We start from the raw sequence: 19,868 nt of genomic DNA on the forward strand, positions 1-19,868 counted from the left end.
TAGTCAGACACATACACAGAATGCACATCCTGTTTTATAACTTCTATGAACCCTAGAAACCTCTAAGGATGTTCACAAGGCCAGTGCTGGCCTGACCACATCAGGATTAAGGGAATGTTTACAAAATCCAAATCTCTGGGATGCACAAGTGGAGATTCTGATTCTGTAGGTCTGGGTAAAGAATTAAGGCATGGAGAGAGGGAAGAAGAAAAGAAAGTGAACAAATAATTGTGATAAACTCTGGGTCCAATTTTTAGTGATGATGCATGGGTCAAACTTACGAAATTTCCTCTTTCAAAGCCTACTCCACAAGTTTGTCTGCTTCTATAAAAGGCTGTGCAGAATGCCAGAAGTCTCCTCATTATGAGGAGCATGCCTATTTGAGGGTGGAGGGTAGTAAGGATGAAAGAGTAATGTGATAATCATCCTGCATCACAGAAAGCCAAGTACAGTGTTACCCAAAGTCAGCTATCACTACAAGTCCAGTGGTTTCATATGAAACCTAGAATTCATAAAACGATCATAACATTTAATTAAGACCCTGAGGATAGTTTTTAATCTTCATTCTCTCCCAAATGGACGTTTGTTGAGGTTTCTCTGGAGCCTCACATCACATGGATTAGTTACAGTGCTATTGTTAAAGTATTTCCTAGATACTCTTGGAAAGGGGGAAAATGATTAGAAGACTGTAAAAAGTTTTTCAGTGGGGATCAAGGAAACGTTTTGCTATAAGAGAGCTGAAGTTTCAGGCCTAGTGGTCTTTCGTCCCTTTCGCTCCTGAGCTCCTTCCAGCCCTGCCTCATAGTCCCAACGAAGTATACACAAAGACATCCAACTAAAACCTTATAATTAGAGACATGGCATAATCCAAGGCCCATTTGTGTGTGTGAAGCACATGCTAACTTGGCTCTGACCCCACACAGATGTTCCCCTGGTTCTGATGATTTAAATTGCTTCATACTCACAAATGTACTCTGTAAACTTCATCATTACCTCCTCCTCCTGGCCCTCCTCTTCCCTTAGTATTTTCCTCTTTGCACTTCTTTTTTTCTCTTTGCCCACTTGTGACTCTGTGTCTTTTTTTGTGACATTCTTGCAGCCTAATGCTGTCTCCTTGCTCTTCATATACCTCTCATCCTTCACCCACACAAATATATCTCACATCTTCATATAACTCATTTTTTTTTTCCTCGGCCTTCCAGACTTTCCAAAAGGAATCACTCTCACAGCTGGGTGTCTGGCTGTTCTCTAATCTCTGGTTTTCCCTGTGAACATCTGATACAGGAGCCTGTTGTAACAATTTCATTCTGTGTAATTTAGTTGTACTATATTTTCTTAGAAAAAAGGCTCAAAACTCCATTATTCTACCTTGTTTCCTTTCTTTTTTCTCTACTTCTTTGATTAAATCAAAATGCATTTTAGAGCTTCTTTTCATTTTCTAATATTATAAACACAGAGGCAAAAAAAATAGTTTCCTTTGCTCCAAAAAGAATACAGAGCTGATAGCATGAGAGATTTAGTCCAATTTAAGTTCTATTGAAAGTACAGTGTAGGCTTGTGGTGTTCTATAAATAATAGCCACATTTCCCAAAGCTGTCTGTGGTTTATACAGAGGACCCCAATTAAACTCAAAACAGCTGAAAAAATAAACCTGTCAAACAAAATGCATTTATAGTGTACGAGTCAGGTTAGACTATGGAATAAGTCAAATTCTGATTTTCTTTTTTTTTTTTTTTTTTTTTTTTTTTTTTTTTAAATTCTGATTTTCTTAAAGTCACTGAGCTTCCATGTTTTGCTGAGGTCAAATCCTAAATAATAAACCCATTTAATTTTACACACTCTTACAAAAAAGTTTTTGATTTTACAGGTACTTGGTGGTAATATTTTCATGAGATCACACATTTAGAACAATCAATTTGAATAAAATCTCATCTCTGAAACCCTGAAAGTACAAATCCACCCTTTCAATCAACTCTTATTTAATAATTAATACATGAACCTCAATGCCGTATGTAAACCTTTGTAAGTTTCAAAATACTGTATTAGGACCCAGGTCAAAAAGAGTGTGCTAAGTTTTCAACCCCTAATTCCCTGGTATATCTAGGTTAGACTGTGGAGAAGAGTGTTGGAAATTACCGTAATGAACACAGTGACTCTTGACTTTCATGATCACGTTTATATTCTGGTTTACCAAGAGTAGAAGAGGAAATGTGGTAGCAGTGACTAGCTGACCTCTCAATGAAATTCAGCTAAGGCCAACATTAGCCTTAGTAGGCTAGGGTGTTCCTATTTAAGGAAGTGTCCTGATTTGACATATTAATTGCCAGATTAGTAACCAGTCTTTTTATAAATCTATCCCTTTTTCTAGTTCTGGTATAAGGAGTTTAAAAATTCTTTTGTGTCTCAGCAAAGAATGAATAAGAAAATTCTGTCTTTTAATTAACAGGACAAGTTCTCTGAATGATGTTCTATACAACAGTGTACTTGAATCATTCTTAGACTTCTGAGTATGAGTCCTAGCGAATATTAGGCATTCACACTAGAACCTTCCCCTTCCTTTCCAACATAATCACCCCTTCCTCCATTTGCTTCCCTGGGTTTATCACCCCAAGAATATTGGCAATAAAGACCTGGAAGTACTAAAATTGAATAGTTTTTTTTCACTAGCATCATGCCATCCATGCTACATCCATTTGCATGCCATGTTTGTTTTTTTGTTTTGTTTTGTTTTGTTTTTTTGCATGTCATCTTTTAAACCAACACTATTCTTTCGGGAAGGACACTGGACAATCTTCTAAATCTGATCTTGTATTTGTTCTAAGAGATTTCCCAAAATGACCTCAGAGATAGAATGGGTTGCCAATCCTTCCTATCCATTAGTATTTGTGTTCAGTGTCCTGAAAAAAAAAGTTGTCCATTTTGCCAAGTAGTTCACACTCATTTAGACACATATCAGACAGGGAGAAAGATATCTTCTAATCCACTAGAGTTAAAGGACCAAACTGCAGTAAAATGCAAAAAATGCAATAAAATTTAAGTTGTGAATATTTTGGAACTTGCCGTGCAAATTATTTCTTAGTATTCATCACAGCAGTTTTCCCCAACATATTTAGTTGGTGAATAGCAGTCAGTGACACCTGGCCCTCTATGTCCATTTACATCATTTCATTAATTTGTTTCATCTAACTGTGCTTATCCCTTTCATTTTGGTTCTATTAGACTCCTGAGCTGTTTTCTTGCATTTTATCTAGCTTCCAGTCAATAGGCATTAATTCTTCATCCAATCACCTTACTAGAAACTGGGATGGTATCTCTGCCTTCAAATTCCTTTTGAAACACTTATTCCTTTTCCCCCTGTTTAAAATTGTGAAAGATTCCTAATATGCACATTTAGCCTGATGTAGATGAATGCAGTTCTGTAAAATAAAACAATGGACTGTGACAGTTCTTCAAAAAAAAAAAGTCCTTTGAGATTAGCTCTCCTAGGAATCTATTCATTTTCATTCATATCTTTGGAATATTCTATATAAAACATAGTACACTGCTGATATGATCTCTGGATTGTTTTATTCTTTAATGAAAAAAAAACTAAAACTAAAGGAGAGAGATTATCCTACAGAGGTGACATTTGAGAGCATAGCTAAGATTTTAATTTCTGAGCACTGACAAGTTGCCTGTATATGGGGCAAGTAGTTTTTAATTCATTCAGTTATTCATAATGTTATTAAGCCCATATCTGAGCCAGATACTGTATGAGGCACTGAGGTACACAGTTATTAAAGACAACCTTTCACTCAAGTAGCATCTATAGCCAGTACACGGAGAGACAAGAAAACAATTATAATGCCACATGTTGTTACAAGGTAAGAACAAGCTAAGGACCAGGTGCCAGTTTTGGGGTTCAGGAAAGGCCTTCTGAAGATTGAAGAAGTAGGAGTAAGGCAGGTAAGAGAGGAAGAATGATACTCTAAGCAAAGGGAACAGTATGTGCAAAGATATAGATGCTAAAGGATAGATTTTATGTATGGGAGTAGTTAAATTTTAGGAAGGCCTCCATCCTCCAGGATGTTTAAAGTTGTAATTGGTGTGCTTGCTTCAGATTTCCCAAATAATTTACTTATGTTATGGATCAGTGTTAGAATTATGGATAACAAAATAGTATACCAAATAGGATTTCTACTGTCTGCATATAAGGATCACTTTATATTTTCTACACCTGACTATTCTCAAGTGGTACTTGTTTGTAGATGCATTTGATGGGAATAAACAAGATGGTTATTTACCTGATAAACCAGGTTCTAATTATTAATACATGGGAGAAAAGATATATTCCTTAGGAAAATTATTCAGATAAGACCATTGTCTTAGACTAGGGGTTCTCAAACTTGAACATACACCAAAATTCCTTGGAGGCCTTGTTAAAATACAGACTGCCAGGCCCCAAACCGAGTTTTGACTCATCAGGTCTGGGTAGGGACTGAAAGTTTGCATTTCTAACAAGTTACCAGGTGATGCTGATGCTGCTGGCCCAAGACTACACTTGGAGAAACACTGGTCTACAGACTTCTTTGAAGACACTGAAGTCATAGGACTGAAAATATCAAATCACATGAACTATGTGTTAACCATAAATCAGAGTTTAAAGCTCCCAAAATAACAGATTGCATCCAAGATGTTTTCCAACCTAAGCCTAGAGATGTTAAATCTCATTCACTCCCCAGGCCCCCACCTCCTTAGCTTTGTCCTCTGGGCTTCAGAAAGCAATGTGATTTAAATAATTTATTCCCATACTAAAAGCCTTGTTTTTTTGACAAGCGCACTCTCTCCTGCACTCTGGTGCTTTCTGAAATATTCTGTTATGTAAGGAACAAATTACTCCCAAATTTAAGCAGATGTCAACAGCTATTACCCTTGTGAAAGCTGCTTGTGAAAGTGTGGAGAGTGATCTTTAATGTTTTCTCTTTCTGGTGAAGGGGAAATCAAGCAAAAGAAATGTCAGTGTGAGGGTCCAGATACTTGCAGTTGAATTTAAATAATGAAATAAAATGTAAATATTTTCAGGGAACATTTTTCTTAAGAAAAAAAGCTTTCTTTGCTTCCCAAGACATATATGGCATTTTCGTTAAATGAGCTTTTGTTAGTATATCCACTGAGCACATTCACAGAAACCTTCAAACAAACCAAGGTTCAGAGTAGCCCTAGGTTTTTTCAAATGACAAAATGGCTGGGGTTAAACAAAACATAGGCAGTGAAGCTTCATTTTCACCTAGAAGAGTCTGTTCCCCACTTGCCTTATTATGAAACCCTGCTAGCTGAGGGAGCCTCTGGTACAATGACTCCGCAGTTATTTTAAGTAGCCGTGTGGGAGGAATGGGGGATGGGATGGACACAAGGTTGATAAATTCACTTACCCACCTCTAGAGGAGAGGAACTCTGGGCAGGATGCTGCCTTATTTACCAGGCAAAAAGTATAATCGATTAGATTTGGCCTAGGGAAAGATGGGAGGGAGGAGAAAAAAGGAAAAAGAGAACACTAAATTGAAAGTATTTCCATTTGTCCATAGTTTTATTTTAAAGATTTTATTTATTTATTCATGAGAGACACACAAAGAGAGAGGCAGAGACACAGGCAGAGGGAGAAGCAGGCTCCCCTCAAGGAGCCCGATGTGGGACTCGATCTCGGATCCCGGGATCATGCCCTGAGCCGAAGACAGACACTCAACCACTGAGCCCCCCAGGCATCCCTGTCCATAGTTTTTGAAGCAAAACCGCAGAATAAGCAATAGAGTATTTTTTAAAAACCACTTTTAATGAATATATCACCACTTATTCATCTCTCTCCTGTTTCAGTGCTCTTGATAAATTGAACTGAAATATCTGTGTAGCTCTTATCATCTGTATGTAATTGGGGCTGTCAGAGACATGATCAAGAGCACTCTGGGCCAACCCAAGTTAAAAGCAACAGATTTCACATTGGGCCACATTTTCTTTTTACCTAGAAAACACTTACATACACAATCTGTGGATCTCTTGGTGAGGTGATTTCTCCTAAGAAAGGCCCATGCCAGAACTTCCCTGTGTCTAGCCACTTGCAGAGGACTCCCCATTTCCTTGCTGCTGCCCCATACCAGGTCATGAGCCTTGATCATCCCTGTAAGCCCTTCCAAGATCATTAGATTAGAGAAGGCAGGAAGAAACAAAAACAAATGAAATAGCCACCTTCTCAAATGTCAGGACCCTGACACTGGAATCATGAAATTTAAAAGTAGCCTCATTAATTTTAGATCCAAGCCATGGTGCCTAAAGAATACTATGATACTATAAATGTCATAATACTTAAAGAAAATGTCTCAGATAACAGAGAAGACATTTGTTAAATGTATAACATCAAAAATAAATGAAGCATATACAGATTAGTGTGAGTATCCACGCTATAGGGTTTAAGAGAATATAACCCCAATAATTATTTCTGTTTTTTAATATACTGCAAATTATCCATAACTAATGGCTTTGTAGAATAAATTCTATGGCTATTAAACCACAATGATATCTACCGTATATCATAAATTTTAAGGTACAATATTTTACACATTTTTATGTCTAACAAATCAGGATGTATCTTACAGTGAATAGTGTATCATGATTTTATGGGCATTTAAAAAATTTAGTAGCATATAAAAAACAATGCAGCTTATATTCAATGGTGTCTTTGATTTGGTAATATGTGTAATTACTTGTGACAGGGAAAAACTTTAGCATGAAGCATTTCAACTAACAAATCATATTCTGAGTGACTTACTACATTACAGAGTTAACAATACAGTAAGAGAGAGTCACAAATAAACAAGTAAGCACAAAATTTAGTGTTATGGGAGCACAAAGGAAGTAGAAAGGCATCCTAATTCAGGGACCTGAGAAGGCTCATGGAGGAGGTGATTTTTGACATGAGTCTTGAAGGATGAGAAGGCTTCCATCATGCACATTTGATGCAGGTGGATATAGATGTAGAAGGTTGAAGAAGTAGGATCTAGCCTAGAGAAGAGGAGAAGCAAATCTGTACAGTATGGAAATTGTTTAGTAAATATCAAAGAGTTGTGATATCAACTGAATAACGAAACCAACTATCAAGCCCAGTTTGGGCAGGGGTGGGGGTGAGGTTGGGGTAAATTCAGATTGTTTGGGGGCAGAGTAAGGTTGAGGTATTTATATGATATAGTGGGCATTTGCTTTTTTTGAATGTTCATCCCATATTGAAGAATTTCCCCACTGTGTAAGTCTTGTTAGAAACAAGAGCCCATTTCCCAAAACAGAATCAAAAAGAGCTAAATATTGCTTGTGAGACCAGCCTTGGCCAAAAAAGACATGCCTGTCCTGGGGTTTGAATCTGAAGTCAGTGATTCAAAAATACAAAGCCAGGGGAGAATTATTTTGCAGGTGATGGTAGTGGCAGGATCCAGTATCCATCAGAAATTGAAGTATTCACTATTCAGCATTCAGCAGTACTGCTGTCACCACACGGTTCTGCTGAATGATTTCAGCCAGAGTCCCAGCTACAAAACCTCCTTATAATCTTGCCATTTTTCCAACCCCGTTTTCCAGCTTTCCCAGGAATGCTGAGAGATAGACAATATATTTTTAATAGGTTGCTTTTCTACTTATATCCTTAAGACTTAGTTTCTGTGGTTTATAAAGAATCATAGGTACTACATACATCAGAAGATGTCTGACAGAGACTTGGAAAAGGAGCACAGAGCACAGGAGAGAAGTTGGCCTACAGAACTAAAGAGAGGAATCATTTGACTAGGACTGAAAACTAAAGGTAAGGGAGAAAATACAATATAAACAGAGAAAACAGGGAGGAAGGGAATGTGGTTTTGGGGGGAGGATGGAGCAAGAACATTTTGCATATGTGAGAGGCAAAAGAATAGGCAGAGAGTCATAGAAAGCACCTGTCCTGAGGGCCTACTATGTGTACTAAATATCTTGCATCTGCTAAGTTACTTAATATTTACAAATTTTGAGTTAGGTATTGCTATACTGACTTTACAGATGAGGAAAATGAGATGCATAGACATTTATTAAATAACTTTCTGAAAGTCCCATAAATTATAAGTGGTGTGATCAGGATTCAAACTCAGATTTGTCTGATTCCAACATCACATTGCCTCCATGCCAGAAGCTTTAGGAAAGTACTCTGGCATGGAAGCCAAAGATTAGGCCTTAGCACAAGAGTTCTCAACTCTGGTTTAGATAAGGAAACTGCTAACGCCTGAGTCCCATTCCAAGAATTTTCCATGTAATTGGCTTGAGGCATGGTCTAGGGATCCGGAATCTTAAAAGCTTCCCAAGTGATTCCAAAGTGCAGCCAAAGTTGAGAACCACTGTGGTAGGTGCTATTTCAGCAGAGAAGTGAAATGGGTTAAAGACTGAGTGAGAAATTAGGCTACAGGAGCAGCAAGCGATGACAGTGACATATTGCTAGAGAATAGTACAGTGAGAAGGAACAGGTTTGAAGGACATGAGTTTCAAGTGGATTGAAAAGTAAATTGCAAGTAGACACAGAGAAAGTTAAGTGTAGACTATTCTTAAGCTATAAATATGGAGGTGAAAGGAGGTTGATAGATATGAGTAGCCCTTAGGAGGCCTATAGGAGAATATGCTTTGGGAAGATAAAAAGCAATCAGAATATCTGTAGGCTGAGAAAAAGGGGCCCTTAGGAAGTGAAAATTGCAGATAAAAGGGAGAGGGTTGAAGTCCTGGAGGAGATGAGGTCTGGTATTGAAGAGGAGAGAAAGGTTAACTTTTAGAAAGGAAAAAACACTTTTTCCTTTAATAAAGGAAGAAAAGATACTTTTGTGTCAGAGGAGACTGAGATAGGTGGCAGGAAAGTAGTAGGGGGAGCTTGAGGGAAGTAAAAGCACAAGATTGGAATATGAGTATAAGGAATGGAATAAGGGAGTCAAAACAAAGGAATTGAATAGTATTCACCTAGAATGAGATAAAAGAATTTCGAGAGTAATTAATCATTAGGAACATGACTTGCAAACATACATGAGAGTTTTGAAAAGGTAAGAAAATGGATAAGGGAGTTTACTCAGAACTGGAGATTGCCCAGGCTCACTGGGTAGTCAAGAGAGTAAAGAACTCTGGGGTGATACTGAGATCACATACAGATGTACATTTGAAATCTAAGCAAGACTTTTTACTTTTACATAAAATTTAGTATCTTAAAATTTACATGAGCCTCCATCCCTTAATTGGCACACAAAATATGCAAAATCCACACTATCACATTGAAATCCAAAAGTATTCAATGATGGCAGATAATGATGACTCAGAGGAAGAAGCTGTGGTTTCAAATCATGAAATGATTAGAAATGATTAGACTAGTGGCCAGAGGCCGAAATAATTAATTTGGTAATTCGTCTTTCCTATTTTCAGATAGGCCACATATCGGGCACTGACCAAAACATACAAATTTAGATATAGATAAAATCAGCCCAATAAATACAGAATGCTAATTCCATCAATTATGCCTTTTCTAATTCAACAAGGAAAGGAAGTTTCTCAAACATTGCTTAAACTGATACATCTGTTCCCTTCTCCTAATTCAGATCTCTCAAGGCTCAAACTTCCCAATTGTTTCTCAAATCTCATTCCAGCCACAAACCACTTCGCAATAAATGTTTTTTTTAATTTATTTTTTATTGGTGTTCAATTTACTAACATACAGAATAACCCCCAGTGCCCGTCACCCATTCACTCCCACCCCCCACCCTCCTCCCCTTCTACCACCCCTAGTTTGTTTCCCAGAGTTAGCAGTCTTTACGTTCTGTCTCCCTTTCTGATATTTCCCACACATTTCTTCTCTCTTCCCTTATATTCCCTTTCACTATTATTTATATTCCCCAAATGAATGAGAACATATAATGTTTGTCCTTCTCCGACTGACTTACTTCACTCAGCATAATACCCTCCAGTTCCACTATTAGAAATGACAAATACCCACCATTTGCTTCAACGTGGATGGAACTGGAGGGTATTATGCTGAGTGAAGTAAGTCAGTCGCAATAAATGTTATTTGTGACAATGTTTTATTTAGTTTTTAAAGTAAGTTCTAAGCCTTATATGTGACAACATTTTAAAGAAATGTTCCTCCAGACAACCACGGTATTGAGCTTGATACTTAATATTCTTTGAAATGCTCTCTTTTGACTTTCAGGGATGATGGTGTAATAGGAGGACTCTAAGCTCACCTTGTCCCATGAATACAACTAGATAATACTCACATCAGTGTAAATAACCCAGAAAATGACCCAAAGACTGGCAGAACAAACTCTCCACAGCTAAACAAATAAGAAGCCACATTGAAGTGGGTAGGAAGGGCGGAGACATGGTTGGGAGCCAAACAGAGCTGCAGGGCTCTCTGCCAGAAGGAGGGATACTGCAGGTGTGGAGTGGTTTAGAGAAATAGGTTATCACACTGGGGAACCCACATGGGAAAGATGAATCCCCATAACATTTGGCTTTGAAAACCAAATGGGCCAAATTTTGCACATTCTTACAATCAGCTGACTTAAAACCTAGAAATTTACAAATCAGTGGGCTCAACTCTGGGAGAGCCAGGAGGGTAAAAGGAAACTGAGTCCCCACCCATAAAGAGAAAGCACAACAAATAGCCCAGGGAGATACAGCATAGAAGCAGCAGTTTGAAATTTGCCTGAGTTATTCTGGGGGCCGGAGGTGGGGGATTTGTTTGCTAATCTCAGATTGTATACAGGAGAGGCAGAAATAAAATCCATTTTCTCTTACATTAGCTCAATCTAGCTTCAACTGTGCCCTATCAGGTTCTCCAGCTGAGCAGGGCCTCCTCTCTGCCCACCTTGCCCTTGAAGTCCCTGGGTCCTAACTCAGTGCTTTGGATACATCAGCTAAGCTTTGTCCCTCAGGAGGCCAATGACCCAAGATTTTTCTGAAGAAAATTATTGAATCTGTTGCTCCAGAGAAGGAAGTTACTGAGAGTCATGTTGCGGGGGGATGTCCCTTATATTTGGTATTACAAGTTTCACAGCCCATACTCTAGCAATATTTTGCCCTCTCCATCCCAACCTTGACATTTCTAACACTTTCTCCTACCCCAGAACCTCTGGCAGCTGTATTTATGCTCTTAGGATCCTACTATCTGTAGAGAAGGAGTGGACCCGGGTTTTGTGTAGTCCTGAAGCTTATATATTTAGGAGCCCTCTTTAAGAAAGAGGTACAAAACTACAAATACAGAATTAGGACCAGCATTGGTGGTACAGTGGTGAGCAAAGCAGTCTTCCAAAATTAAGCACGTGGCCTAAGAAAAAATCTATGCAGTTGAGGGGCCCTGAAGCTTACATTCTTTTCAGTAGATCCGCCTTTGCAATACGGACTATGGTACAATAGAAAGAATATAACAGAAAGAAAGAGTATTATATTTGGAGTAAGATTTCAAGCCCCTAATCTATTACTTGCCTGCCTAGAACATCTCCACAGTCAAAGAAGCTAGGGGAAATGTTAGATTCCAGAAACCTAGGGGCATAGGGACTTAGGTATCTCCACAAGAACACCATCCTTAGAAGGTTTGTTTGAGAATCTACTATGACAATTGATGTGAAGGGACTTAAACTGAAGAATGCTAATAAAATATCAATTGTGATTTTATCACACTCTACAAAGTCTGCTTCCATAGAAGTCTCTATAGCTCCTTGGCCACTAGATAAGAGCTCAGAGAAGATGGTGGTGGACGTCAGCGGCACTGTCCTGCCCTCATGGCTGGACCATGGTGAGAGTCAAAGTCACCATTCTTACTTTTTTTCTTGATCCAGAATGATCTCTATACTAAGAAAATTTTAATTAAAAGGAAGTGGAATAGTAAGATATAATTTTTCACCTATAAAATTAGCATATAGGTGGGAGTATTACAGCTTTCTTGGAAAGCAATTTGAGAAACTGTTAAGAATTTAAAAGATGAACATGCATACCTATTTTAAGGAAATAATTAGGCCAATGAATATTTTGACAGAGTTATTTATCATTCTGAATAATTGGAAACCTAATTGTACAATGTCCAATATTGGGTGAATGAATAAATAATAGTATACTAAAATAATTACAGTGTATTCAGATAATGGGCTAATATGCATTCATTAAAATAATGCTTTAAAATATTCCTTTAAATGAATATTTTATAATGTTATAAAAAACTATGCACAGAGTGAAATCTCAAGGTTGGAAGAAAATATAGTAAAAGATTAACACTGATTATTTGTAGGTATTGGTTTTTAAGTATTTACTTCCTTTTCTTTAATGTATTTTTCTAAACTTCTCACAATTTGATACATATCAGGATTATAACCAGGAAAAATTAATTTAAAAACATGAAAAACTTGATCTGAAAATGGAGTTAACTATTGTTCATAAGAAGCTTGGTTTCAGATAGACTTCATTACCTGTATCAGTTAATAAAACTAAGACTTTGCTGGCAAGGGCCTGAGATCAGGTTTACTAGGATTTGAAAAAGGCCTCTGTCTGAGGGCAATAGACAGGAACAGCTTAGTTTTATAACACGGTAAAAGAACAGGCAAATAGAACCTGATTCTACCAGCCTGTCTGCATTTGAAATTGTGTGCTACTTGTATAACTGCTCATGCTTGGTTGACAGATCAAGGGGCACCCTGCAGGTCCTCACATGACAAGAACTTAGATGGTAATTTCAGGCCACAACAGATGGGAACTGCAAGCACAGGTTACTCAAAATATTAGTTGCTTTCTTACTGTAGAGCTATGATGAGAGGGAAGAAGTTACAGACCTGCTGTAAGATAGTATTTGGTTTACTCTAGAATGCTCCTATCAGAGGAGGCTCAGAGGGCATAACACATACAAAGGCAGCTGTTCAATTAAGGCACTCACAAAAGACCATTGGGACCAAGGGCAGAAAATGACAGCCTGGCTAAAAGTTAAAGAAAAACATTGAGTTGGGGATTTCCGTATAGATATACAATCAGAAGGCCCTATGAACACAAAATGTATATTGGGAAAAGCATGCTATACTATTGTTCTCCTTAGCAATTCAGGGCCTTAAATGACTCGGGATGAAATTTAAGTGGAAAACATTTAAAATATTGGTAGCATAATACTCAAAAGTCCTTAAATATGACACTGAAAATTTCTTTAGGGATGAATTTTCCTTTTTACGACTAAGATGGTGCCAGATTTTATAGGCAACAAGAAAGAGTATTTCAGTAGTGGAGTTAAAGTATGAAAAATGTTTTCCAGATCTTAATAAGATGATTGAATCTATGAATAGGATACTTTTAAATGAGTAAAAAGTGATGAAGTCATGAGATGTGAATTAAATTTAGAATACATGAAACCAATTGGGCTTTGAGGATCATGGCTCATATTTTTTCCCCTGAATTTAATGAATACCTTTGAAATTTTCATACCTCTATCATTCAAAAGGCCTCTCAAAACATGCTTTATTATAGAAGGGTGACACATCATAGTCATATAATTTATCAAGGTAAAGGAGAATAGTAACTGACAAATAGAATTGAGGGAAAAGAGAAGTCAAAATGAATCATTTAAAAGTTTGTAGATGCTTCTCTTTAATTTAGGATAAATTTGAAAAAGTTATTAAAGATAGATAGGTAAGGCTTTTATAAATAAGGATGTTTACTCCTTTTATTTTTTAAACTTAATGTCTGATGTTTTGACATCTGCTGTTTGATCTTCTAAATGAACTTTTTCTAAAAAATGATTTATTTTATATATAGAGAGAGGTGGGGGAGGGATAGAGGGAATGGGAGAGAGAGAGAGAGAGAGAGAGAGAGAGAGAGAGAGAGAGAGGGAGAAGCAGACTCTGCTGAGCCCAGAGCCCCATATGGGACTTGATTTCACAACCCTGAGATTATGAATTGAGCCAAAATCAAGAGTCAGACATTTAACCAACTGAGCCACCTAGGCACCCCTAAATGGATCTTTCTTCTTTTAAAGATTTTATTTACTTACTTGACAGAGAGAGAGAGCACAAGCAGGGAGAGCAGCAGGCAGAGGGAGAGGGAGAAACAGGCTTCCCCCAGAGCAGGGAGCCCGATACAGGGCTCAATCCAAAGACCCTGGGATCATGACCCAAGCTGAAGGTAGATGCTTAACTGACTGACCCACCCAGGTGCCCCTAATTGGATGTTTCTTAAGCTTTAATTTGACTTATACAGAAAATCTTGAGTGTGGATATACTTTAAGGACTATACTTCACAAATTTGAAAGTTGGGACTTAGAAACTATATGGATTGCTCCCTTGAAGAAAGTAATTGTAAAACATTTTTTAGACTTGGCCTTTTTTTTTTTCAATTGCTCAAGCAGTTTAAGTGACACTTGTTTTGAGTGTGATACCAATACAGAGGCTGGACTGTGTACCTATGCTATGAAGTTGATTAGGGATACGGAGAATTTCTGAGCATGTTCCTTCTTTTAAAGTGTCTGTTTGATGTAGTAAATGTTTGTTTGGTACTATGTACCAAACACTAGAAGACTATGATGTATAAGACAGTCTACCCAAGTTGTTCATAGGTCATGTTGGCCTGCCTTACTCCCAATCCAGATACATAAGCAAAACGATAGTCTGCTTTGGTAATCATTGCCTCACTTCTTAATCCTCAACGTAATATCTTCCATGACTCAAACCCATGGCCACAGATGATTAGGCCACAGATGGATACATGGCCCAGACTGGGTGAACCAGTCAAATTCTATTCTGAGTATGAGAATTAAGACTCTGAATATTGAATCAATTAGGAATTGGGGGAACTTGGACCAAAAGGACATGTAAAATCAGAACTATAATCAACATCTTGGTAATTAAGCCTCTAGAATCAAGCCCAAAATTAATGATCTGATATTGCTTCCCACTAAGACATCTTCTCTAATCATGCTACTCCCACAAACAGCTATTCCCATTTATATCTATGGGTTTTTACTCATTTTTTTCTCCCATCACCTTTTCCTTTCTAAGTAAATAAAAAATTTTTCATCTTTCAAGAACAACCTGAAGCCCTACTTCTTGACCATTCTGGACAACTTATTTCTCAGAAACTCCAGTAGTAGTGGTAATGATAATTATAATAACAATGGCAATAATAGCCTGCCTTTATTGAGTATATAGTATATTGAAGCACTGTTTCAAGTTCCATACATATATTACTTAATTTATAATAACCTCATGAGCTAGTACAATTATTATCACCATTTTATAGAAGAGGAAACTGAGGCAGAGAAAGTAATTTGCCCACTAAGATATGGTGCAGTACATAAAGGCCACACATGTTAGATTTCATATACTGTCTCATCTTTACATATGCTCTCTCTTTTAATCCTTATAGCAACACTCATAAATAGGTTGTATTATCCTCATGCTGAAGATGAGAAAAATGAAACTCAGAGAAATAAAGGACATTATTCAAGGTTATACATAAGAGTATGCAGCACTTCAAAAGTAAAGCCTGGGTAGCATACCTACACTCCCTTGATTCCTAAGCACTATATTACTTATAAGATTCTGACGATCAGGGCTACATCTTATCCTTTTGGATACAGTGCCCACAAAATAATTCAATAAACAGAAAATAAGATGCTCTAAAAACATTTTTTCTAACAAGGGACCTAAAAAGAAATATTGGAATAAGTTAGCCAAAACAATAACTGATTTTTCTGCTTATGATGAAAATGAAAATTATACCTTCCTCTGAAACCATAAAGCTCCTAAAAGTTAATTAGCTTTGTGTTAATATTTTGATGCATCTCTGCACTTCTTAATCTAACTGCAAATTATTATTACATCAGCCATTCTGTCTGTGGCAAAATGAGGAAGGATAGCACAGCCCCCAAGGTTGCTTATCCTTGAAAGATTTTCAGCTTGATATGTTTCTTTCTGTCTTTTGGCTTATTTCAGCTAGGATAGAAAGAGAGGAATGATTATTGTGTGGGTGTTTTGCCTGATTTCCTTGCAGTAGAACCATATTTCATCCACCTATCGAGGGTTGAGAAACCTCAGCTTAGAAAAGGAGGTAAACACAACCCATTTTCAATAGAAAGGAAACAGATCAAGTTATACCTGACATTCAAAGAGCCCAAGGGAGTCTACTCTCCACCAATTAGAACAAAATTGAGTCTAGTTCTTTCTGCAGCTATTCTAAAGAAAGGTTTAAGGGTGAAGTTTTCTGAACCTTCTGTTCTGTTGATGAATGATGGGAAGCCATTGTTTATATCAAGGGATTAGTGGAAATGAAGTATTGACTCTTGAGTTTGAATAGAAGTTGGCACTCATTTAGGTTTAAGTATCTTCCACAACTGGTCATTGCCTATACTTAAAATCATTCCAGAGAATACTTAGATTCCAGAGTTGGTTCATTCCATCTTTGGCATACTGGAGTGAAACATTTCTTCCCCTTTAGTCTCTCCATAGTAATAAATTATTACTCTTAAGTTTGTCATAATTACTTGTTATCATTATATTTGTTACTATTTTATACACACATAAAATAATATCATAGTTGTATCTACTATTTGTCAAGATATTTGACAAATACTTCCCACACATATAAAATTATGATAATAGGTACTGTTTATTGAACCATGATGATGAGAGTTCATAAACATTAGTTATTTTATTTTTATTGAGCACTTAGGGGATTCTTGAGGCATAATACTAAGCATATTACAGATACTCATCAAATCATCACAATCATATTACAAGATAGATGTCATAATCTCTGTAATGCAGATGAGAAAACTGAGACTCAAAGAAATTCAGTCTTTCTCTGTCATATAGCTAAATAGTTGAGCCACGTCTCTTTAGGTCCTAAGTTGGTGCTCAAAATAAATAAGCAAGTCTGTACCACCTCCCAAATCAATAGACTGGCTTTATACAAACTCTATATAAACTCTTTTGTTTATTGGAGTTCTGTCGACTCACAAGGCTTTACCTAGTATTGGACAGATTAACTGTGTATGTATTAAATGTTTGTGTATGTATGTCTAATAGTAGCTAAGTACTTAGAAAAAATAAAAACTTCACATCACAAAAGCAGATATTTTGCCAATGTTGCTAGAAATCATTAGGGAGGTGTCCTCAGTTCATGCCATATTGATGGACAGGAAAATGTCTGTTTTGTATGTCAACTACAATTTTTTAAAAAGAAGAAAGAAAATTCACAACTTTTATGACTGTAGTGAATATCCTTTCTTTCAGCTCAAGTACACCCCAAATCACTCTTTTATACTTTCTCTGTGCCAAGGGGCAGAGAGTCAATGATTTGACATTTAGTCAGCCCAATGTATCTACCCAGAGTGGCATGTACCCTCATCACTACAAACAATAATATCTAAAGGTAAAAGAAAATAAGAAAAAGCTCATGTTCCATCAGATAGCACACAAACATATTTCAATTTTTTTCCTAGACTTTGAAACCCTATTAAATATGTAGTGGTTCATTTTGATGTTGCTTCAGGTGTTCTTCCAGCCACTATTAGCATAATCTTGTCTGTACAGAAATCATTTGTTTTAGTTTCCAATTCCACAAACCTGTAACCAGTGTTTTAAGTCAATGTTTTAAAATGTGATTACTTATTGTGTTACTATTTGGACATCATTTGAAAAAGCTTGTTAGTTGTATGCTGTGATTGTTTGCTTGCAAATACATATAGCTTACTAAAAACCTTGCAAATTAAGGTAACTTCTTGGCAACAAAATTACCAAAAATCTTGCAGATACAGAAAGGTTGTCTTTTTTGTCTAGACATTATAGGAAAATTCCACCAACAGTCTATTCAGAGCTAAGGATTGAGCACAGTTTCCAAAAGTATGGTCCATCATCATTGTCTAGCGTCTAAGTTGCATAGAAAGTTGCTCCTGAACCACTTCACACCCATGATGATGGCTATAATAAAAACAATAGAAAATAACAAGTGTGGGAGAGGATTGGAGAAATTAGAGCCCTTGTATATTTCTGGAAGCATAAAATCATGCAGATGCTATGAAAAACTTATAGTTCTTCAAAAAACTAAACACAGAATTACCATATGACCCAGCAATTCCACTCTTGTGTATAAACCCAAAGGAATTGAAAACAAGGACTAAAAAAGATACTGATACACTAATGTTCACTGCAACATTATCAATAATAGCCAAAAGATGGAAGCAACCAAATGTCCATCACAGATGAATGGAGTGTATCCATACAATGGAATACTATTCAGCCTTAAAAAGGAATGAAGTACTAATACATGTTACAATACAGATGAACCTCTAAAACACGTTAAGTGAAACTAGCCAGAAACAAAAGGAGAAATACTGCATGATTCCATTATATGAGATATCTAGAATAGGCAAATTCATAGAGGCAGTAAGTAGATTAAGGATATTAACCTTAAGAGAAGGGGAAAGGGGAAAATAGGGAGTTATTACTTAATAATTTCAGAGATTGTCTTAGGAGTGATGAAAAGCTTTTGGAAATAAATCATGGCAAAAGTTGTACAACATTGTAAATGTAATTAATACTCAATTGTACATTTAGAAATGGTTAAAATTTTAATTTTTATGTTATATATATTGTATGTTATATATAATTTTACCACAGTTTAAAATATTAATAATGTACCCCAAACCATTGAATGGGTAAATTATATGGTGTGTGAATTATATCTCAATAAAGCTGTTAAAAAGAAAAAAATGCTACTGAATTAGCAATGGTAACTATGTTGACAATGACAAAGATGGTAATTCTAATAAAGGCAACAACTACCATTTGGCAAGCATCATGCAAGAGCATTACAGGGCTTTACTTCATAAGAGTTCCTTAAGTTAGACATAATGGTACTGTCTCTCTTCTCACATGAGGCACAGGGAGTTCAGGTAGCTCATACAATTTGCTGAGGATCAAGAGCTAATAGTGGTGAAGGGGATTTAAATTCAAAACTGTCTGAATCCAAAATTCCTTCTCAAACTTCCTCATGAGACCCATATTCCTTGAAATTTGGAGTATATGCTAAAATATGTTTCTATGACTCCCCATATTTGGGAGTCCCACTCTTTCACTCTAATAAAAGAAGTCTAATGCCTTCATGTGGGCATTTCAAGCTCCAGAATGATGTTGGTCTTGAGCCACATATATCTCTGAGACAAAATCTGAGTAGGGATGAAAGATATGGGGATGACTATAGGCATGGTGGCCTAATAGGGATTAATTAGAGAGGAAGAATGTTGTTGAAGTTAAGAACTTGGGTTCTGTTGACAGATTGGGATTTCAATCATGCGTCTGCCACCTTCTAGCTGTGTAGTTTTATGCAAGTCACTAAACATCTTTAAGACTCAGTTATCTCATCTATAAAATGAAACTAATACCTCCACTTCTCAAGTCTGATGTGAGGATTAAGGATAATAATGCCTATAAAGCATTTGGAACAGCGTCTGGCAGAGAATCCACACTCAATATATGGCACCTCTTGCTGTTACAGTAGATGATGGGATGGGTACTTCAGTAAAATGAAGAGGCAGAAACTTTATTAGTGAAGCAAAACACAGAAATCAGAAGATGAGATAAAGTCAATATATTTTTTAAGATTTTTATTTATGTATTCATGTGAGACACACACACAGAGAGAGAGAGAGGGGGGGGGCAGAGACACAGGCAGAGGGAGAAGCAGGCTCCATGTAGGGAGCCCAATATGGGACTTGATCCCGGGACTCCAGGATCATGCCCTGGGCTGAAGGCAGGTGCTAAACTGCTGAGCCACCCAGGGATCCTCATAAAGTCAGTATTAAAAGAAAAAAAATATCCTGGTGT

At 36.9% G+C, this 19,868-nt stretch overlaps 1 long non-coding RNA gene across 1 annotated transcript in view; it reads right to left on the reverse strand.

Annotated features, from left to right (window-relative positions):
- Positions 1-5,409: 5,409 nt before the first annotated feature.
- LOC118353665 (uncharacterized) overlaps positions 5,410-19,868 on the reverse strand; it is a 176,468-nt gene continuing 162,009 nt past the window's right edge. Inside the window, exon 4 of the long non-coding RNA XR_004812945.2 lies at positions 5,410-5,489. This is a non-coding gene — a long non-coding RNA (uncharacterized LOC118353665). The remainder of the gene's footprint in view (positions 5,490-19,868) is intronic.

This window comes from Canis lupus, chromosome X, assembly GCF_003254725.2.
Source record: "Canis lupus dingo isolate Sandy chromosome X, ASM325472v2, whole genome shotgun sequence".
NCBI classification, from domain to species: Eukaryota; Metazoa; Chordata; class Mammalia; order Carnivora; family Canidae; genus Canis; species Canis lupus.